This window comes from Mus caroli, chromosome 10 (genome assembly GCF_900094665.2).
Source record: "Mus caroli chromosome 10, CAROLI_EIJ_v1.1, whole genome shotgun sequence".
Lineage (NCBI taxonomy): Eukaryota > Metazoa > Chordata > Mammalia > Rodentia > Muridae > Mus > Mus caroli.
In genome coordinates, this window is record NC_034579.1 from 61912056 (window position 1) to 61935356 (window position 23301).

The 23301-nt window shown below is 45.3% G+C and overlaps 1 long non-coding RNA gene across 1 annotated transcript; it reads right to left on the minus strand.

Annotated features, from left to right (window-relative positions):
• Positions 1-1088: 1088 nt before the first annotated feature.
• LOC110302809 lies at positions 1089-10528 on the minus strand. The gene is made up of 3 exons (XR_002378847.1): positions 10054-10528; positions 9062-9168; positions 1089-1220 (listed from the first exon to the last, which is right to left on the minus strand). It is a non-coding gene; the product is annotated as an uncharacterized LOC110302809 (long non-coding RNA).
• Between the last annotated feature and the right edge of the window lie 12773 nt (positions 10529-23301).

Below are 23301 nucleotides of genomic sequence, written 5' to 3' on the forward strand. Positions count from 1 at the left end.
CCCGACTAGCTGACACACATAAAAGCTCCTTGAGACTCTGCCTCTGCCTCCTATCCAGCCACAGACAGCCCTACAGAGTTCCAGACACCTGATACCTCTCCTGCCTTTCTGTGGGTTCCGGGGATCTGGACTCAGGGCCTCATGCTTGCAAGGCAGCGGATTTACCCACTGTTCCATCTTCCTCGCCCAGCAACCTTCATTCTTCCAGCATGCTTTCTAGTGCCCTTCTCATTAATCCTGAAAATATAAAAAGATGTGAGACAATTTCAGCATGTGCTAATGTAAGAGTTAAAGTCACAAGGATGAGAAACCCAGGGAAATATGATACCCACTGATGAGGCTGTTCCCCTTCTCAAGGACAGGCAGCCTTGCCAGCCACACACCCACAGGTTACAGTCTGAGAGTCCTGTGTATTCTAGCAGCATTCTCACCAGTCAGCTATTCAGCCTTGCTCTGGGCCAGGCACTGCTGCAGGAATGAGAGATTGGAAGATGGGAAGAGCTGTGCTCATGGTTTTGAAATACTCAGAATTCAAGATGAATCTAGATGCTGAAGCAAATTGTTTGCATTGATAGATGACAGAAACATAGGGAGAAGTCTGTTGGCCTTTAGAAAAGGGTGGAGCTCCGATCTCAGGAGACACAGAATATCTTCCTGGTGAAGGGAGTATGTAGGGAATTTCAACCTAATACATGGGTGTAGTGTTATAGAGAGAGTGATAATGTAGGTGGATTATCTCATGAAATAACATATCCATTGCTTTCTTGTGCTTCTGTCTCTTCTGCCTCTTGACTTGGGTACACACGCACACACACATGCACACACATGCATGCATGTACACAATATAGACATGTGCACACATACATGTACGTGCACACACACATATACACATTTGTACACCATACACACACATAAACACACACATATACAAGTGTGTGTACACACCCAGATATATACACACAAGTGTATGCATATATATACATATAGACATGTATATACACATATACACCTTCACACACACACACACACACACACACACACACACACACACACACCACAACTCTTCTTTCTCTCTTGGGGAAAGATACATTTATTTTGTAGCTTTGTAGAAAATCCTAGTCTCCACTTCTTTACTGCCTGTCTTCCAATGTTCTTTCTTTAAGGCCATTTAGCTTTTATTATTGTTGAGCCTTCTCCTTCCAGACCCTTCCTTTTGTGAGCTATTTATAAAGCAAGTGAAGATACAGAAAATGTCAACAGAATATCTAAGTGTTGTTGCTGTCTCCTGTAAAACCATCACTGATTAGCCCTCATCGGTCAGATGACTCTCACCCCCAGAGACCCTAGAAGGCCAGAACTCAGGGAAGAGGGATAGTTGGCGTGTTTTTTGACAACCTAGGTTCTGCAGGAATACAATTTCAGATCAGAGCTATAACGTCCAGCCAGGCCCCTGCTGTCCTGAAGGTATCCACAGACCCTCCATCTGACTTCCCATGGAGAGTGTCACAACTGTCACTTGGAATATGAGCAAGCTGTGTCACCCCAGAATTTGGGTGCAGAAGTGTATGTGTTTATCTGCTCTGTCTAGCCCCGTGTGGTGATACACATCTATAATGTAAGAATGGGAGATGGAGGCAGGATGATTGAAAGTTTAAGGCCAGTCTTGGTTACATGGCAAGACCTTGTCTCAAAAGAACAAAGTAAAAAAAAAAAAAAAAAGAAAAAGAAAAATAATAAAAGAGAAGCAGACAGACAGAAAGAAGAGAATGCTTGTATCTGACAGTGGCTGTCACCCATGAGTCTCAGATTCATCCCCTTATTCTCAGACATTTTGAGGATCCACTGCGGGCCACATCTGTATACTACCCAAAAGGCTACTAAAATCTTACGTATTTGAAGTCACACACTTGCTGTCTTTTTTAAATAATTGTTTATTTTTGCCTTATGGGTATAAATATTTTGTCTGCTTGTACGTGTTCCTTGTGGGTGCCAGGTGTTCACAGAAGTCAGGAGGGAATATTGGATTCTCTGGGACTAGAATTTCAGACTGTCGTGAGCCTTCTTTCAATGTGACAAGTGTCCTTAAAGGTTGAGTCAATACACTAGTCTTCTCTTATTATCTGAGTGTAACTCAATGTTTTGGGAAAATGGTATAGAAAGACAAGGACAGAAAATCAACACAGGAAGACGGGCAGAAATAGCCTGATGCAACAGAGCAGGTAATGGAGGCTTGGACATTTTAGTTTACAAGCAAAAGGCAAGAATGTAATCTGTCATCAAGTGGGTGGTGGGGTGGTGGGGTGGTTGGGGATTTCCTGGCCCTATCACTTCCCACTTATTGGGCAAGTTACTTGATGCTCTAAGCTGTTTCTTCATCTTTAAAACATGTCCTATTTGGCCCATGTGGACCAAAGAAAATAATACTCTTGGGAAATCCACACAGTCCAGCTTCTGCACAGCATAGTGTTAGGCTAACCAAAGCTTTCAGTTTAATATACCAAGGGAGCAGGGATTGCGGCCACACCTAGTTCTAAACAAACAAACAAACAAACAAACAAACAATGGTTCCCAGTCTTCTGTCACTGCCCCAGGGAGGACACTCCTCTTTTCCTCTCAGAGTTCAGCTCTAGAAGTTAGTGTGTCACCTCTGACAAAATCCAGCTATCAACAACACCTGCTTCTTGTTCTCTGGTTGCCCACAAGCTCCCTAAGAAGCCGAGGAAGTCCCTGGGCCTTGCCCGCAGGATGGAATCAGAAAAGCTGAGCCAACTTCTACCCCTATGGGGACTCTGCCTGGGCAAAGGAGTCAGGAAGGGATTGGAGCTGTATAGGATGCCTTGTTTGGAAGACTAAACCATGTGACTATTTACATCTTTGAGTAGCGACCTACAGAAGCCATGCAAGATGCCCAAGAGTTTCCAAGGATACAAAGTAGATGACTAAATGATAAAAATGATCTAGGTGCATAGGAATCACCCAATCAGAAAGAGCACCATTTGTGTAGGGGCAAAAATAACCAAACAACTGCTCAATAAAACTATTGAAAATCAAGACTTACAAGCCACAGGTAGTCTTAACAATTGGTGCTGATGTGGTAAACTGTCTAAACTTACAGCGGGTAGTAAAAGCACAAGGCAATGTCAGAAGGGGAAAATGGGTAGGAAGGAAACACCAAATCTATTTTATTTAAATAAAATTGGTTGCATTCCTAATTATTCAGACAAGTGGTTCTCAACCTCCCTAAAGCTGTGACCTTTTAATACAGTTCCTCATGTTCTGGTGACTCCACAACCATAACATTATTTTTGTGGCTACTTCATCACTGTAATTTTGCTACAGTTATGGCTCATAATATAAATATCTGTGTTTTCTGATGGTCTTAGTTGACGCCTGTGAAAAGGTCATTTGACTCCCAATTGGGTCACAACCCACAAGTTGGGAAACGCTTATCTAGACTCTGAACCTGCCTTTCAGTTGAAGGGCAGAGTAAATATTACTCTGGGAGACAAGGGGGAACCACTGAAGGACATCTTGAGTGTGAATTGTATTTTGGATTGAGGAGGTCGGTACCATACTATCCCTTGGTAACCAGAGACTTACAGACCAGGGAACTGAGAGACATCTTGGCAATCAGTTCCTCCTTCATTTGAAGACAAGGAAATAAGGATGACTAATAGGGATGACCCTGTCTAAACAATTTAGGGTGCAACTGTGAAAATCAATCAAACATGGAGTATGTCTTAGTTAATTTCTATTGCTGTGGTAAAACACCACAGCCAAGACAACATATTTTTTTTTAAAAAAAATCATTTAACTGGGCTTACAGCTCCAGAAAGTTGGAGTCTGTGGTAGTGAAGCAAAACCATGGGTGAAGAGGCAGAAACAACTAAGAGCTCACATTTCAAACCACAACAGAAGCAGAGAACTAACTCAAAATGGTGTGAGTCCTTTGAAACCTCAAAGCCTGCCTATAGTGACACACCTCTTCCACCAAGGTCACACCTCCTAATCCTTTCCAAACAGGTCCACCAACTGAGGTCCTACTATTCAAACACATGAGCCTATAGGGGGAGTCTGTTCTCACACAAACAGCCACGGAACAAGAAGTCTGAACACATGAAACAGGGGATACAGGAGATAAGGATATAAGAAGCCAATTAGGGTCAGGGAAATAACCCAACAGTTAAGTAAAATGCAGTTTTCAGGCTGTGGAGGAAAAGGAGGAGAAGGCAGGGTTCCTGGAATCCTGGCCCAAGATGGAAGCCTGCCTCTAGTGACATGCTCCTCCTCCAGCAAGGCCACACCTCCTAATCCTTCCCAAACCATTCCACCAACTGGGGTCCTCATATTCAATCACATGAGCCATGTGAAACTCCAGTGGAACTAATCCTACAAAACCCCCAGACCACAGCCTGGGAGGCTGTTGAGGCAGACAGGACAGAGGAGAAATCCCAGGCCTCTTCCTTATTCTGGCCCTCCTAGGACCTTTAGTACCCTGAGTGGTCAACACCAGTAGGAAGCCATGAAACACCGCTGGAGAACATGGGGGAATGTGACCCAGAAAGGAATCAAGCTAAATCAAGTAAGGGTCACTGTGAGTCAATCATGTCTCTGGTGTTCCTTTATCCAGGGTTCTCCCTGGAAAATAGCCGTCATTTGGTGGCAACCACAGGGACTGCTTTCTCATGGGCAAACTATGTTGTATTTTGTCAACAAATGCATTCCTAATCTGTCTCCTATCCAATGGGGAGAGGCTCCTACACAATGCAGCCCTGAATCAGCTTTTCTAAAGGGCAAGTATTTCTCTAGTATTGCTTGAATTTCCATTGAATAAGTGCATTTCTTTTTCTCCATGGCTACGTCTTGGAGATGTAGGCATCCTAAATCTTCGAGTTTATGGCAGACACATTGCCAAGAAATCACTTACGTAGATAAGGACTTAAGCCTCTTGACATAGCCATTTACCCCCCCACCTAAGTTATTCTAATTAATTGTCAGTAAAACCCATGTTCGTCTTATGCGTACATGGATCCAAGATGAGTCCCTAGTCTCTACTTTGCCAGGAATGATAACCCCAAGACCTCTTACTAAAAGAACTCTAATATTAGTGACTGGTCAGATAGAGGTTAAAGGTCGAAATAATTAACATCTAGTTTACAACAGTCCCTGACCCATCAGGAAGCTGGCATGGGTCAGACCACCACTGTCCCCAAGAGAGCCTTCGTATCAGGGATTCACCTTTAGCTGTTGTATTTTCTGATTGGTATCGAGGACAGTGGAGCCAAGGGGGAAACAGGGTAGTTACTCAACTCTTTGAGCAACCTCTCTGTGTGCAGTCTAAGACACAATTTTACCAACAGGGTCATAAAACAGGATGCACGTTGACGGCATGCCAAGTTCTTCGAGGGACCCTGGCAAAGGATCCCAGTTGCTGGCTCCAGGTTGGCTGGGCGCCTGCTTTCTCACTCCAGGTCTAGAGACCTGTATCAGCTCTTGACCAGCAAAATCTCCAACATGTTGTTAGCTCTCTGTCCTAGCACAGTGCAAGACAACAAACAGGCAAAGGAAGATGTTGGAAAAGATGCACACAGAATGGATGAAAGTTTGCAAAGCTCTCTCTCTCTCTCTCCCTCTGAGTTTTTCTTTTTTTCTTTTTCTAAGATCTTCCAGAAAAAAAAAAAGCAGAACCTTTGACCAGACAGAGCAAACATGTCGCAGAGTTCTGCTTTCACCGTATGTTAAGTGGAAACGATTGGGTAAGTGAGTTGTAAGCGATTCCTCTCCGAGTTTCCTCTGAGCTGGGGGGTTGATCCTGCACACTCAGACTGACAGTGCAAAGTGTGAAGGCTTGCGCTCAGCACTCTCAAGTCCCACCGTGCCTCAGCTACCTTCCATCGTGGGCAATCTACCCAGAATGTGGCTGAAGGGGCTGCTTCCTGGATGCATATGTGCATATGAAGACGTGTGTGTGTGTGTGTGTGTGTGTGTGTGTGTGTATGTGCCTTGTGTAACATTTTTGACAGTTTCTACCCATAGTATATGAGGCTCTGCCATTGGGCTAGCCACTACCAAGCCCGATCTCCCTACTCCAGCCCTGGGATTACAGACACTTGGAATTATGTAAAGCTTTTTACATGAATTTCGGAGATTTGAACTCAGCGCCATCTCCACAGCCTCTCTGATTCTCTCTGTTTTACAGTTGAGCAGACTTGCTCAGCTCTCCTTGGCTCATGGTAGGGAAGCATGGCTTCTGGTCCTGACACTTCCTACCTGGACGTGCTGCAGGGTGTGAACCATTTAGGCCAGGTAAGCTTTGGATTAGAGCTGTCATGTATATCACACGTCATCAAATAGGGCTGCATTACAGAATCCCCCATGGGAAGCTTCCTAAAAATAACAATGTTTGGGACTCTGCCCCAGAGCCACTATCAGAAGCACTAACAGTGTGACTGCTCCTATTTTCAACTCTCCAGATGATTATAACAAGTAGCCAGGCTTAGAAATTACCCAAGACCTTTGTTTTGATAAACTTCAGTTCCCTTACCTGTAACAGTAAGAGCTACCCCACTCCCAGCTGTGGGAGTGGGTGAGGTGTCAGTGCCAGTTACGTTGATTGTTAGCGCTGTGACTGTGGACAAACTACATGATGTTTCTTGGTCTTAGGCAATACCTTGACTTAGGTGCCTTATAAAAATTTAGTTTTGTAACTCGAATGTGATACGTTTGTAGAGCATTGACACCTGACTCATGGTAAACATTCAGTGCAAAAGTATTGTTGGTCATGGGCTGATGAGATGGCTCAGCGGTTAAGAGCGCCGACTGGTCTTCCAAAGGTCCCAAGTTCAAATCCCAGCAACCACATGGTGGCTCGCAACCATCCGTAACGAAATCTGATGCCCTCTTCTGGAGTATCTGAGGATAGCTACAGTGTACTTACATATAATAAGTAAATAAATCTTTAAAAAAAAATAGTATTATTGGTCAATGTTGGTATGGAGAGTTCCCAGGGTTCTCTGGGACACTGGTTGTTGCCATGGGATATCTTGGCGCTGTTACTGTGAATTGCGGTTCTCAAGCCGGTGGGAAATTTAAAAAAAATGGAGCTTAAATTATGGGAAAGAAGAAGAAGGTTGGCTACTGGAGACGTAAAACTAAGAAGTATGTTTCAGAAAGAGAAAGGGGTGGTGCGATTCATTTCTCCTAGGAGAACTCTTGGAACCAGTCTGATATAAATAAGTGGTAATAACTTCCCAAGAAGCTGATGGGGCTGAGGTCCGTTCTGAACCCTGGCACATGCTTTCAGGGGCCAATAAACTGGAATGAGGAGCGCAGATATGTCAGGCTTTATGTCTCAGCCAGGGAGACTGGAAATACCTCCACGGTTTGGGAGTGAGAACTAACCTGCTGCCTGAATCCACTCTCTGAGGATGCTCGGAGCTCCCAGTGCGTGTAAAATATCTGCATCGGCTGCCAACGCATTACTAAAACTCTGTAAGGCGAAGCTAACCCTTTGCCCTCGGCAACTCATAGTCCTGGGAGTGCAGTATCTGGTCCAACAACTGGGGCCACTGGCTCCTGGCTCCTTGGAAACTGAAGGACATTTTAACAACTTCCCCAAAAGAAGGCAGAGGGAAGCGTTTCACCACCAGGAGACACCCATTGTCTTTTAGCCATGATAACTTCATGTTTTCCAGAACAGACTTTATTTAGTCTCATGCAGAAAGCCAAGGGACTTCCCTTGAGGCTTGCTTGTTTCCCCCATTGCAAGGTTATGTCATGGTGAAGAACTTGGAGCTTGAGGCTGAAAAGGCTTCCCAGGGAAGCTGGGTGTGGCTGGCCCTGGGCAGAGGTTCAGATTCAGGGACTCATGCTTTGAGAAAGCCAGTCTGTAGCATCATATGAGGTCTCACTGGTGGGACAGAAGGAAACTGCTGTTACTTATGAGTGTGCGTGTGCACGTGTAAGTGTGTGCATATAAGCCATATTAAGCCTAAACTATTAATTCAACATTTGCTTCTCTTATCATCATGTATAGTGAGCCAGTCTCCTAACTTGACTAAGTGTATTCAGTACCCATTCAATGCTCTGTCCTAGTGTACACAGAAGTGTTTGAGGATGCTCTTGCCAAGCTCCTTGTGTTTGGTGAGCGTGGGGCAGTTAAGACACCTCTTCTGAGCACTCCCTGTGGGGCTGTGCATGCATTTTAGTGAACTGAGAAGGGAACATCATGTTATATTGCTCTACAGTGGGGAATCCAAGTTCTGATTGGACCTCAATTAGGAATGGACACTTTCTGCTAAAAGAGGAAGCTGTAACCTCACAAGCTCTTGAAGAGTGACAGGCAATAGAGCCAGTAAGGAGGCACAGCATGACATCTTATAGGGAACAACTGCTTCTAGGTTAATTAACAGCCCTGGCTCTCTTGGGACGTATTTACAGAACCATTGTTTCAACTCCAGTTAATTTCAACATTTTCTATAGATTTCAACAAGTCGGTATGAGCAATACTGAGAACCCAAGAGTAACTGCATTAACAGCCCAGATCTAATGGCTTCAGATAGTACCACGAGCCTTAAAATAAGGACAGCAGCAAGCTTGTCCAATACCACTGGACAAGAGCCTTACAAACATAGAGAACAAGGCAGGCTCTTGAGTCTCTCCTGCAACTGCCAGTCAAGAGTCACTAGTGGGTCCCAGAGGGTGTGCATGTGTGAGGTGCCTGGGTCAGGGCCCATTTATCCGTTATCCTACCTTCTTCACTGCCTTCTCCAGGGTCCCCCTGCACATACACATTAGCAACAGTGTGGCATATACTGATATAGTCCTTTGAGGGATGTTAGACAAAGCTCATGTTACACAATAGTCAGAAATTGTGAAGGGCAGGCTAGAAAACGTCCTCTCCTCTTATAGTGATTTCTGAATTTGTTCTGAATTTGGGCTTTCTTGTTCTGTGCTTCTTCCCCAAACAGGAAGGGAAAGAGGAAGGGAAAAAAGTTGGGAAAGAAGGGAAGGAGGAAGAAGAGGGAGGAAAGAATCCATTTAACTAGGAACTGCTAAATACCTCTTGGTAGATAGGATGATGGATTTGGTGACTTGCCAGCCTCTTTCCTAGCCAGTTCCAGATGAAAGACGGACCTCTGGTTCTTCTGAGGGGAAGCCCTTTGACACCTGGCAGGAAGCAGCCTCAGTGACTGTGGAAGCCGACCTTCATCTAAATGTTCCTAAGCTTCATTCCATCAGTTTTCTCCTCTGCAGACAAGGCTGTTCCTCACGGGTCTGAGAACCATGGAACAATGCAGAGGTGGAAAAGTCCCCGACACCTCAAAGTACAGCTTCAGATGTCCCTAGTGGAGCTGTGCAGAGTGCCTTGCCCAACCGCATCGCTGGATTCTTGGCCATCCTAGAATCACCCGTCATTGGTTGGGTACCTACTGTGCAGTACACAGCAGCACTGTTTTATGCCTATGCTGTGAGCTTCACAGCCTCTGTGGGGGACCGGTACTATGGTTTCTATTTGTGGGTGCAGTAGCATTAACTAGGAAAGATTTGGCTTCAGTCAGAGCTGCCCATTGTCTGTGCCAGGGACATATTTCAAATCCTGATCTTTATACTGAATGGCTCTGCTGCCTCTGGCCTACAGAGTAAGTTTGGGCTGTCTCTCAAGTTAAGCTAGGCTCAAGGCCTGGGTCATCACTTCATTACCCGTACCCCTGAAGTATAAAGCTTCCTTGTACTTGATAGATTTCAATATATTTGCTTTTTAAAATATTCTTTAAAAAAACTATGGGACCTTCCGGAGATCTGAAAATTCACTTGTGACCTTTGAACTTTACAAGTTTTACTCTGGGGGAGAGGGGAGCATTTGACACCACAAGGTTAATTAGACTGAAAGTACATACATTCCCACAGAACTGTCCAAGTCAATGGTAGTGTCATAGGAAATAAAGTATGTCCACAGTATTGAGGCACTAAGCGGGAGCCTGACAGGCTCTGAGTCTGCCTGGACTGGCATCTGATGTCCTGCCTGAGAAGACAGAACAAGAAATGAATCACCTGCCACAGTGGTATGTGCTATTTCCAAGCTGTTTGGCTCATGAGTCCTGCACAATGTAGCAGCCCACTCTAATTTGTCACACCAAAGGCTTCCTTTTGAGTAAACAGCGGTCCACACTTCTGTTGGCTCTGAGTCACCGCTTAGTGTTCAAGCTGAAATGCCAGCACTGTCTTCAGCACAGTATACAGTGTGAAACCAAGTGGGCAGGGCGAGATGGGTACTTCCCATGGAAACTTCCATGTCCCACAACGGAGTGGAGCCTCCAGCAGAGTCTCTCACAGCATCCTTGTGGGGCTGTCGCTTAGACACAGTCACCTTCTCCTCCTGTCAGCAAACCCTTTTTCCTTATAGCTAAGGAAAGAAGAAGAGCCAGTCGAGTGAGTTGTCCAAAGACCCTGGAGTCTTCTATATGACTTGGCTATATAACCTCATATGATCTTACACCTTGTCTCACAGGCATCCTCTCCTCCAGTCAAATGACATCTTCATAGCATCTTCCACTTGACATGCCACTATGACATCATCATAGCCTCTTCCATTTATCATGCTACTATGACATCATTATAGCCTCTTCCATTTATCATGCTACTATGATATCATCACAGGCTCTTCTGTTCCGCATGCTACTTCACTTCCCATCCGTGTGTGTGTGTGTGTGTGTGTGTGTGTTTCATCATCTCTCCATACCATAGCTGTTCCTGAGTGGTTGGCTAGAGACTCTGACTAGACCCAACTTAAGCATTCCTGCTTCCCACAAAGCCTTGTCAGACAGGTGACCTTTCCCAGAAAAACCTTCTCCCATCAAAAAAACAGCTGACCCCCTGCACCCCATGTCACTTGTGTTTTAACTGCACAGTTGCTTATTGCATTGGATCCCATAACTTATTAGATATGAATTATTAGATATTAATGTGTCTTCCTGGGCCACAGACTTGAGAAGTTGCTAAAAGGGCATACAGATACAGCTGCAAGTAGTGAAAAGTCTGACCAATTAATAGTGGGGGAAACTAGGGGATTATTTAGTTTTAAAAATACATTTTTTTGGATAGATAACGTTAGGACAATTTCATGATACCTTTGGGGTGTTTGTTTGTTTTTTAAGACAGGATTCACTTGATAGCACTGGTTGGCCTGAAATTTACAATGTAGACAAGGCTGGCTTCAAACTGATGGAGGTTCACCTGCCTCTGCCTCCTGAGTACAGGATTAAGGATTTGTACCATCATACCACACCCAAATTTATTTATTTATTTATTTATTTTTTTGGTTTTTCGAGACAGGGTTTCTCTGTATAGCCCTGGCTGTCCTGGAACTCACTTTGTAGACCAGGCTGGCCTCGAACTCAGAAATCCGCCTGCCTCTGCCTCCCAAGTGCTGGGATTAAAGGCGTGCGCCACCACGCCCGGCTCACACCCAAATTTATATCATGAGGTGCCCTGTTTCCTTGTATATTTCTGCTCAGCTATCTTTATCCTGTGGCTGTTTTCCTTCTGGCTCTCGCCCAGTGGTCTAAAATGGCTGGTCCTTTATCATATCTAGTTTCGAGGTACGCAAAAAGTTGACCCAATATGCAATAAGGTGTCAGTAACCAAGTCTGCCCCTCTGATAATGGCTCGTCTTCCCTTTCAGTGGTGGGAATGGGATTATCTGGATATCACTAGACACAGAAAGGAGGTGAGATACACTGTTCAGTTGGATTATACTGAGATGCCAAAGAGAGCCAGGGTTTGCTTAGCATCACAGAAGAGAAACTGTAATATCGGGCACACAAGCATCAGTGTCTACTGTGTGCAGGGATCATGGTCCCTTGTCAGGTTCTCCTTGGGGCTTAGCACAGAGTATGGCAGAATAAATAAAGGGCCCAATCCAATGCTATTTGCACAGTGAGTCTGCATGTCTTCCTATTTACAGACGTGGGGATATTTGGGGATGCAGGACATTTGATGGAGAACATCTTGGTGGCACACCACACAGATGCTTCCTCCGTAGACCTGGGGATACTCAAATATCAATGCCTGGGATACTTAGGAAGGGGAGGTGATCTTCCTGGTATAGATGGCTGCCATGAACCCTTCATCTCCATTGGTAAAGCAGTGGTGTCAGAGCCTCACTAGGTCCTCAGGACATCTCTCTCTCTCTCTCAGTCCTCACTCTATGGAAGGCCCTCAGCCACAGAGCAGACTCCCCTTGGTCTATCGAAGACCATCGACTACTCCTGTATGATACAGCCATTTTCAGATTTTCAAGGTTATAAGCAACCTTGCAATGAATATCTTTGAAAAACATTCAGATTCCTTCTTGTATCTTACTGATTTCTTTGTCTACACTCGAAAGAGAAGAAATCTTGAGTTAAGGGCGAATTCATCTTTACGTTTTTTACAGGACTGCTGGGTTATATGCCCTTGGCAGGAACAGAACTTCGCCTCTTCCCTGCTGTGCTGATCGATGGCCTTCCTTCTGAAAGCTTCAGTTGTCACATGCTCATTCCCAGGGTCATCTTTCTTCCTTTCCCAGATCACAGCAGAACTACCACACGCCAGAAGCCAAGATGGAGGAGGTGGGACGCTAACACTTTCTTATTCTGTTATGTGAGAACAAATTTCTCTCTGGAAGACGGAGGGCCATAGAGTCTGCCTATATACAGATGATATTTATTAAATACTTGATGCTGGAGCTATGGGGCTGTCCCATAGGCCCATTAGTGTCTACAGATTTGTTTGCTTCCTTGTTTAACTTTTCCCTGTTGTTCATCAAATTACCAAGCTCTGGTAGTTCTCTGTCCTAAGTACTGTCCTAATCTCTGTGAAGTAGTTACCTGTAAGGATTAAGCTGGAGCCTCACGAATACTAGGTGTGGTGGACCCTAACTAAGACACCTGGCAAGCACCTGGACCACTAAGCTCCATTCTCAACTCTCCTCTTCCAATTCGTCTTTATGACCCTGTGTCAATCCCGTGCTTAACCCACCCCTGCCCTTCCTGCCTGCTGTCTATTGCTGTGCACCCACACCTCCAACCCGTACGCTGTTCAGTTCCAGTTTTTCTAAATATCCATGGCCATATGCCAATCTAGTTTCATCTCTTGATTCAAAAGCCACTCCTGCACCACAGTAGTTTCCCATACACTACACTCTCTCATGTCCACGTGCAAGCAAAGGGTCCATGAACAAGAGGCCATGCAAGGAACTCTTTGTCTACCCCTCCATGATTCCCAACCTTCAGAGAATGACCCTAGATCCACTTCAGTCACATCGTCCTTTCATGCGGAGTTGCAGGGAAACTCTCGCCTTGTATATCCTCCCTCTCCACTTCAAATGGCAAATTTACATTTTCTGTTAAGATCCAACCCTGGAAAAAGTGTGAGACATTCATTCCTTATGTCCCAGACTAGAGGTCCCTTCTGCACATCCGCAGAATCCGGTATGCTTGCACATCTCTGCAGTGTAAGTATGCTTGCCACATCTCTTCAGTGTAACCGTGGATTCAATTGTCTAAGTCTTCCCCTGTACTCCTAAGAGAACCAGGATTGGCTCTCCTTCACTCTACAAACTGAGACTGTGTGGCACTAGATTCCTGCTCTATGGCTGTGTGGTGCATACAGACCTGATGGTCAGTCAGTCTGAGGTTGGAGGAAGGACTGAGCCTGGTAGAGCATTGGTTCTCAAGCTGTGGGTCGTGACTCCTTTGGGGTTAACTGACCCTTTCACGGGGGTCACCAAAGACCATTGGAAAATGCAGATAGTTGTATTATGGTTCAATAGCAGGTGCAAATTTCCAGTTATGAAGTAGCAACAAAAGTAATCTCACGTGTGTGTGTGTGTATGTGTGTATTTATACTCCATCCAATGTGTAAACTAGACTATCAGCTCTCCTGTCTCATGCCCACATGGCCTGTGTCCCTTTCTTTCCTGACGATATAGAGGTGCACCTGGACAACACTGTGTGGACTGCAAACACAGCTTTTCTTCTGGGACGCTGCTTTGCTCATGTGTAGAGAATCACTAGAAGAAGCAGACAATGCGTTTCACTGTGGTAGAAGATGACACGGCTGAGAATGTTTTTTGTTTCCCTCCATGTGTATGTGTTTGTGTGTGTGTGTCTATGCATGCTCACTGAAACACACTGCATGCATGTATGTACACTCCACCAGTTCATAAGTAAGAGTTTACAATTGTAACTCATTGCATGTATTTCCCCTCATTCCTTTTTGACAAAAATGCTACAAATGTGGCGCTCTTCTTTCTTCCCAGATCATAAACAAAGCTCTAGACTTGGAGAGCTTGGCAAACTTCTTCCAGGAAGCAAACGGCTCCGAACTGATCTTTCCACATTTTCCAGGACTCCCTGATAACCTTACAAGCACAAGCAGCCCTAGTTTGGAGCAGTGAGGAGGGGTGGGGGAGGGTATTCCTCCCAGGCTCGCACTTTATGGGTCTAGACACTGAGCCTGTCTGTCTAAAGCACACCTTGTTGGGAGCTTAGGCGAACGGAACAGGAGTCTGACTCTCCTGGTGCTCATCCATCTCCTATATGTGGAACTCAGGAAAGTGCCACTTAGGTTTGTTTCAAACTTAGTCTTGGTCTCCCAAGAGCAGGCCTGCAAGCAGAGTTCTAGCAGCCCCCTCATGCCCACACTCCAAGGAAACAGCTCCCTCTTTAGGCAGACTTGGGGAATTTGGTCACAGTATCAGCTAGTGAACAGGTCCTTTTGCCTTAGGGTGTTCCAACCATTGTGCATTCACTAAGAGCTATTTTATGTAGTGACTGAGACCTGCTTTTGGTATCGGGGACTCACACATTTATCTGGCTTCTACATTAATTCCCATCTGTGAGAGGCTGTCTCCCTAAGAACAAAGAGGAAGAGAAGATGCGATGCCGTTGATGCTGGTAAGGGTTGCAGAGGGATTTTATCAGCACCCACCACAAAGGGAAAGCCTGTCTGTCCACCTGAGAGATCCTCCAGGTGGGGCTAGGGGTGGCCTGTCCTGGAGCAGGTGGGAGAGCCAGGGAAAGGCTGGGATAGAAGAACAACAGCAGGGCAGAAGCCAAGCAAGTATGAGAGTCTTTGAAGTGCACAAGGTGGATCTCTCTTTCAGATTCAGCACTCTCGTGTGGACTCCTCTCATATGGAAGGATTCTGGGGTCTCCAGGCTCCAGAGTCACTTCCCCAAATCTCATCCACTTCTCAGAGACAAACAGATCATAAAGAAGCCATATCCACTGGTTTGTTGCTAGTTGGTTTTTTGTTTGTTTGTTTGTTTTTGTATATCCGAGTTGGGAACTCATTTCCTGCACAGATAGCTAGGAAGCTACGACAGACCCTCCAAAACACCTAGTTTGAGAGTCACCTAGTGATATCTCTTGAAGCCATTTATTCCATCATACAGCTTCCCATTCTAAAACCAAGTAAGCACCAGGGTGACCCGAGGGTGTCCATATGCCCCCCCTGGGAACGGGGGATGTGCCATTTACACCGTTGGTACAAGGACCCCCACAGGTCAGTCCTGATGCTGTGTATCATTGGTCAAATACGGATCATCGGATCATCATCTCTGAGATGGGGCTTGACCTGGAGTGGAGAGGCACCACTTGTACTAGTGTGCACGGTTAGGCATTCTCTGAAGAAAGGGGTCACAGCTGGCAACAATGTTTGTAAAAAGCTCTGGACCAGGTGCTTGCTCTGAGTCAGTCATGAGTGCATTCATTCAGCAAGCACTTCTGGAGCCCTCGGTGTGTGCCAGGTGCTCTTGGAGCATCCAGAAAAGCAAGGGCGAACAAAACTCGGATGTCTTTCTGCAAAGCAAATTATCATTTTAAATCGAGAGCATTTAGCCTTCCACCCTACTCTCGCTTTCTCACGAAGAGGCCACATCCTTGTCCTCAGATGGGCAACAAGGACGCATCATTTTCTGCTCACATTTGTCTCATTTGTCCCCAAAATGAGTACCTGAAGCTTGATACGTGGTGAGCACAGTTTCTTGCATGGTTGGAGACACGTGGTGCCTACTACTAGAAATTAGGACAGTTGAGCTGATGAAACGGGTTTACTTTTTTTTTTGTTGTTGTTAGTGGTTATTTTAGTGGTTAGCAACAGGAATTTTCCTGACAGATAAAATAACCATCAAGCCTAATGACTCCTTTGCTGTGTGGCTATTCGTCATCAAAAAGACAATAAGAAGCCATATAAGAAATATCAAGGACATCATAATAATCTAGTTACCATGGCGTTTGTGTGAGCTTTGTGAACATCAGCCCACATGTGCATATTGGGGGAAAAGCTCCTGAGGCTGACCCTGAGCCCAATCAGTGGCAGGCGTCTTTTTCAGGACATTCTTCAGAGCATCCATCTGCCTCACTTAATCACACACCCTTCAGATTGATCCTGAGTGATCTATTCGCCAACTTCTGGAGAAAGTGACACCGGATGTCTAACGTCCTTCTGAAGCTCACCAAGCCAGCAAGAAGCCTGCTTTTGAAATCCTCAGCAGTTTCATTCCAAAGCCCACTTTCTTTGTTCCTACCGGGTAGTCTGTTCTCACAGTTCCCTCGGTGCCATCTCCCCATTCCCTTCTGTGGCAGTTTCAAGGAAACGTTAGAAAAAACAAGTGACTCCCCCTTCCCCATTTCAAAGATTATGAGTAGCTTCATCTACCCTCTCTCCATCACCACCGGATGACTAAGCCTATACACCTGCTGGCCTAGCACCCCCAAACTTAGGAGTATCAATATTCTGACATGTGGATGTCTTTGCCTTGCCGCAATTTGTCTATGATGCTCACACTGTACTAAGGACCCAGGATCTTTTGCATGTAGAGTTTTGTAACAAAGTAGCTAAAAGTTTTAAAAGAAAACAAAATGCAATTACTTCCATATCACCCAATTTAGGATCTCCCCCTCCCCCAGGGACAAAGCCATTAATGAATAACAGCATGTTTTGAATTCCCAACGTCTCCGTAATTAAAACCATCTCTATATAATTTATTTGAAAAGCTAAGGTTTCTTATTAGGGTGATTTTGCAAATAATTTTCTCAGAGAATGTTTATATTCTACAGCCAAAATTAGCTTCTTAATTCGCAATTCCGATGTCAGGGAACATACTCAGGTGCTCACATTTGACTCCTCTGATATAAGAATCTCCTGCTACTTATCTGAACACCATCCTGCCTGCCTTTTCCTCTCCAGTTTTGGGAACAGCATTGTGGAAGTTAGTGTAGCTCATGGGGCAGTGGCACTCACACCATCCCGAAGACAGCAAGCTTGAAGGCTTTTCCTGCCAATCTCAAAACCAGGTATGTGGAGATGACTGTGGAGATGACTCAGTGGGCAGACTACCCATTGTGTGAACACGAGGACCCAAGTCTGGGTTTCCAGGGCGTGTATGAACATGTGGTCCCTTTGCAGGTCCCTGGAACCCAACACTGAGAGGAGAGACTGGAAGATTCTCAGGGCTGAATGGCTAGCTAGCTAACTGATTGTAAAGTCAGGTTTCAGGGAGAAACCCTATCTCAAAAAAGTATGGTAGTAAATTAGGATGATGCTCAATATTGACCTCTGGCCTTAACACGCATGAGCACGGTGTGTACACATGCATACAACACACATACACACAAAACTAAACATAAACTGTGGTTCCTAAGACCGGAGAACAGGCACATATGTGGATGGTAAATCGGAGGTCATCAATACACCTGTACTATCATGGTGAACTACTTTTTTGATGAAGATGTCCATCCATACGGCCATCAATAATAGGCAAAAGAAAAGTCTGTCAGGAGAAATCGAAAGGAGCTGAGCAGTCTTATACTCCTGGCTCCTGGCTCCTGCCTGGGGCAGAGACACAGGCTGTTACTAGGTAACTGTTGGGCAGAGGCTAGAGAAATTGCTAACAAGAACTGTGTCTTACAGAGTGGATGTATAATTTCCTGCAAACTTTATCTTTAATAACATATTAAAAATAAATTTCTTCAGCTGGGTGTGGTTGAACACGCCTTTAATCCCAGCACTCAGAAGGCAGAGGCAGGTGGAGCTCCATCAGTTCAAGGCCAGCCTGGTCCATATGTTGAGTGAGTTCCAGACTACCCATGACTATGCAGAGAGACCCTGCCTCAACAACAACAACAAAGGATAAATAAACAAATAAATAATACCTTCAAATTAACAAAAGAAGCTATGGGATTGACTACCTACTTGTGTTTATCCACTCAATGAACCTGGGTTGGGAAGATGGCTTGTTGTATAAAATACTGGCTGTACTCACATGAGACCTAGAGATTGCATCCCTAGAATGGACATAGAAACCAGGTGGGCACGGTGGCTGCCCTTCTCTTTGCTTGGGAAGCAAAGAGAAGGGATTGCTGAGGCAAGCCGACTAGCTGAGATTCAGGGAGAGCCTTTGCCTCAGTAAAGACAGTGGAGAGTGATGGAGGAAGACACCCAACTGCAACTTCAGGGCTCACACACACAGCCCCATGCGTACACTGGCACGCATGTGTACTTCCACCAATGCAAATACACACACATGTGGAAAAATGTATTATCAAGTCTCTACCGTGGGATGGTGATTCTTCATTACTATATATTGTTGAATCTAAGATGCCATCAATCTCAAAATATACTATCAACATATGTATCACTATGAAGGAAAAAGCTTTGGACTAGAATAGACAATACAAGCAACTGACAGAAGAGGCTCCCTAATTCTGGGGATAGAGGAGTCTACTGCTTACATATTCATCTTATAATTGGTGAACTAGAGCTTACCAGTAATGTCATTTTGCAAATCGCTTTGTAGAGCATGGTCCTCTTGAGTCCATGGGACACCTATGTCTTCTTTCCTTGCAAAATGTCTTTACAGTAAGACAAAGTCCTAGAGTGATTTTTGATGCTGTCAAATGTATTCCAATGATTTTTTTAATTGAAAATTACATTTAAACATCTTTAGACATAGTGCATCTTCATCCTAATGAGTAGTTAGCATTTCTTCATCCAGCGAGAATCTTGCATGAATATTTTGAATCTAAGTGCATTCTACTGTAACGGCCACTAGGGTGAATTGCGTTCAAGCTGTTTATGAAATAGCCAGAGCTTCGGGAATACACCAGTGAGTTGGCACATTTGAAATGGAGACAATCCCAAGCAACTCAGAAAGTAGACTCCGTGTATCAGGGGCATTAGTCACCGAGGAGACAGCTGAGAAGCCACAAGCTCAGCCTCTGTGGAATGCACATTCCAAAAGGGAAGACTTCCCAGATGTGACTGCATCTCCATCACTTCCGTAGGTCTGAATTCCTATCACAAGGCTGAACCTGTTCATAGGCCAAGGAGCTGCTTCCATGAAGAGGGTCTTCTGAGGGTCACCAAATCTATCCTTACGGTCTCCAAGTTCTCCACTTCCTGGTCAGCTCCAGTGTCTTGGTATCGCCCCTCCGAGGTGAGGAACTGTCTTCCGAGCCTTTGCTTCTGGAGTGACCTGTCTTTGCCTGTCACAGTTTATTACCGACCGGGAGCTAAGCAGGGTCTTGAGAGAAGAAGGCAGGCATGCTAGGTGCTCCTGATTCCAAGAAAGCAGAGGCACTTTTTTAGCTTATCCTATAAGGGAGGAGGGGTTTCTGGGAACAGTTGCTAGGAATTCATAGTGTGATGTTGCCCTAGAGAATACCTCATGCTCTGAAGTGTCGGTATGAGTCAGTTTCTGTCTGCGCATTGTTCCATGCGCTCTGTAGCCTTCAGCATCTTTCCAAGTCCAGGTTTGGCATGAGCTGCTGGGCTTTTGATATCATCAATGATATTAGCCTAGACAGGTGAAGCCCTTCTCACCTGGCCACTGATGGACCAGCATGCACCTATATGACCTATCTTTGGCCCGGATGTTACTTCGGGCTGATTAGTCCAGCTTAGCCTTGAGTCATTTTTCCTAGTAGTGGTCTGTGTGTGGGCTGACTTTAGCTAGGACTGACTGAGCAGAGTTGGAAGTCTTCATATCATATAGGGAGATAAGAGGAGGGCTAAGAAAGGACACCACTTCCCAAGCAAGAGGAAGAAGTAGGTGAGGGAATTATGGGTAACCTTTGTCATTAAGATCCTGTGGTTCACATATAATTAGTGTGTGTGTGTGTGTGTGTGTGTGTGTGTGTGTGTGTGTGTGTATTGCAGGGTAGGGGGATGTGTGTATGTCTGTGTGTGCAGACACATTCATTCATGTAGTCATGTCTCCAGAGGTTAGGGTTCAACACTGGATGTCTTTCTTGATCACTTTCTATCTCAGTTTTGGACACGGAGTTTGGAGTTCACCATTTCAGCTACATTTGCTGGCTGGTGAGCTCATATCGCATCATTAGGGTTGTGGTACATACTACTATGCCTGCCTTTAATGTGGGCACCGAGGATCTGAACCCATGACCACAGGCTTATGCAGTGTTGCTTTAACCACTGAGCCATCCTCCAGCCACTCAAGACCACTAGTTATGATGTCAGCTTGGGTGTAGCTCAATGATAAAGCATCTGCCTTGCATGTTCACAGGCCCTGAGTTTGACCACCCCACCCCTATCACTGCAAAAAGCAAAGAAAAATAGTAAGGTGCTTTTGTGCAAACCACAATAGCTTGTCTTGGGTTTTCATGAGTGGACAGGCAATGCCTTTGTCTCTGTTTCCGACAAAGTGGGACCTCAAGTCAGTGCTCTGTCACAGGTCATGTGTACTGCGATTTAAGGGGACAGAGAGTGAAAGGGAAAGAGGGGCATTAACACCAGGCTCTTGCATGTTTTTCTTAAAATGCTCCCTGGACTTGTGGAAACACTAACACCCTCTCTGGGAAGCAGCTTAATCACTGTTAGCGGTTTCCATGTTAGGATTAGAGAAGGGAAGTGAGGGTTGGGAGTGAGAGCAGGAATCAGGGAAGGCTCTGAATGTCAGAGGATCCATATAGGGTGTGGCCGGAAGGTTCCAGAAATGAACGGCAGTCCCCCGTGGTCTGAGGTGGGACTGACCGTTCTCATCTGGTTTGAAACTGGCTCCCTGCCGCTGGAGCATCCCGAGACTCCATGCTCTACTTGCTCCCCGACCACACCTTTCCCCTACCTCCCCCATACCCTGCTCCTTCACATTAGATAGCTTCTCCATCTTCAGCAGCCTTGTGTCCTGAGACCTTCAGAGGTCACGTCTCTTTGGAACACTCTCTGAGACGGCCCTTGAATATGGTCAGATGGTAGTATTTACCCTGGAGGCCATTTACAGGCCCCACCCCCGAGATTCCCTAACAAGTTTATGGGGTTAGAGTCAACCTAGATTCAGAGGAACCAATCAATAGGTAGTCCTGAACTAAGTTTGGAGTTGGAAGTTGTTAGGACAGGTTGGGGGTTGGGGAATTAGAAAGATCACCTTGGAAGAACCCAACAGAACAAGTCATGGGTAGACCTAACCTGCTGCCTGTTTATGAAAGTGAAGCTTTTGTGGTCCACAACCATGTGGACGAGTTGCTTTTATACATGACAGTGGCAGAGATAGGGAACTATGAAAGAGACAGAGTGCCTTGCTGAGACTAACATATTTACTACCCATCCTAGTATAAAACGAATCTACTGAGCCCCAGACAGTTGGGGTCTTGATATTTCTGCCTCCATTCTTTGCAATGCAAAGATTTACCACTGCTCGAAAAGTCCACTGGTTAAGGTCTCAACTCTCTGTCAGATAGTCCTGAAAGGATAGGACAGAGCGTGCGCGCGCACACACACACACACACACACACACACACACACACACACACACCCCTACCTGAAGACTGTGTCTCTCTGATCATCTCACCTATCAGCAAACCCAGAGCATTATATGGCTACCAGGAACCACAGTGGGTGTTGGGAACATGAACATGGGTGATGATTGCTCAGATCTGGGCCACTCTTTAATGGATGTCAGCACAGAGCGTTCACAGTGAGCCGTTGCCATTGCCGGTGGCTTAGTCTCTATCATCTCACTCTGTCTGGATCCCTCTTCCTCTTAGGTCCCTGGTTCCCCTGCCTCCATAACTCTCTCCCACACTCCTTTCCTTTCTTTTCTTTCTTCCTCTTGCCCAGATCTCAGGCCAGCCAGTGCCACCCAGTGGCTCAGACAGGCATTACTTATTGGCGAACTAGTCTCCTGGTCTGAAAGGAACAGGAGGAGACAGGAATTTCCTAAAGGGAGGGATTCAAATGCAGTTGGACAACTGCAAGCATCCCTTGCGGTTCTGGTCCTCCCTCACCTGCTCCAAACACTAACTTACTTTCAGAACATTTAAACTTTAGTATAAATGAAAGACCCAAGGGCGGGTTTCTTACACAGAAACAGATATCATAAAGGCTCTTTTAGGTGAGTAGTCTAAGCTCTAAGCAGACTATTGCATTGGATATGGTTAACAACACTAGAGGGCAGATCATAACAGGTACCAGGGGGACAGATCTCATGCCAGTGTTCTTATTCAAGGAAAAAATAACATGATATCTTTATCCTGATCATGATAAACTTGAAGGCATATGAACTTCCTCCATACCCATTTGTAATCACTCTTACAGCCAGCATTATAATTGGTAATCACTCACTTGAAAATTGGAGGACACAAGTCCTCTTGCCCAGGGTCTAGGGATATGGCTCATATGAGGATATGGGGATACAGGGATACAGGGATATAGGAATATGGTTCATATGGGGATATGGGGATACAGGGTTATGGCTCTTAAAGGAATATGGTGAAATGGGGATATGGTAATACAGGGATACAGGGAAACAGGGATGTGGCTCATATGGGGATACAGGGATATGGCTTATATGGGGATATGGGGATACAGGGATACAGGGATATAGGAATATGGTTCATATAGGGATATGGTGATACAGGGATACAGGGATACAGGGAAACAGGAATGTGGCTCATATGGGGATACAGGGATATGGCTTATATGGGGATATGGGGATACAGGGTTATAGCTCTTATAGGAATATGGTGAAATGGGGATATGGTGATACAGGGATACAGGAATGTGGCTCATATGGGGATACTTGGATATGGGGATACAGAGATATGGCTTATATGGGGATATGAGGATACAGGGATATGGGGATACAGAGATATGGCTCACATGGGGATATGGAGATATGGAGATATAGGGATATGGGGTTAAAGCATCTGCCAAAACAGCATTTAGAGTCTCAATACCCAGAACCCACACAAATGCCCAGTGGACATGGAGGCCCGTAGTCTCTGCCCTCTCAAGGCA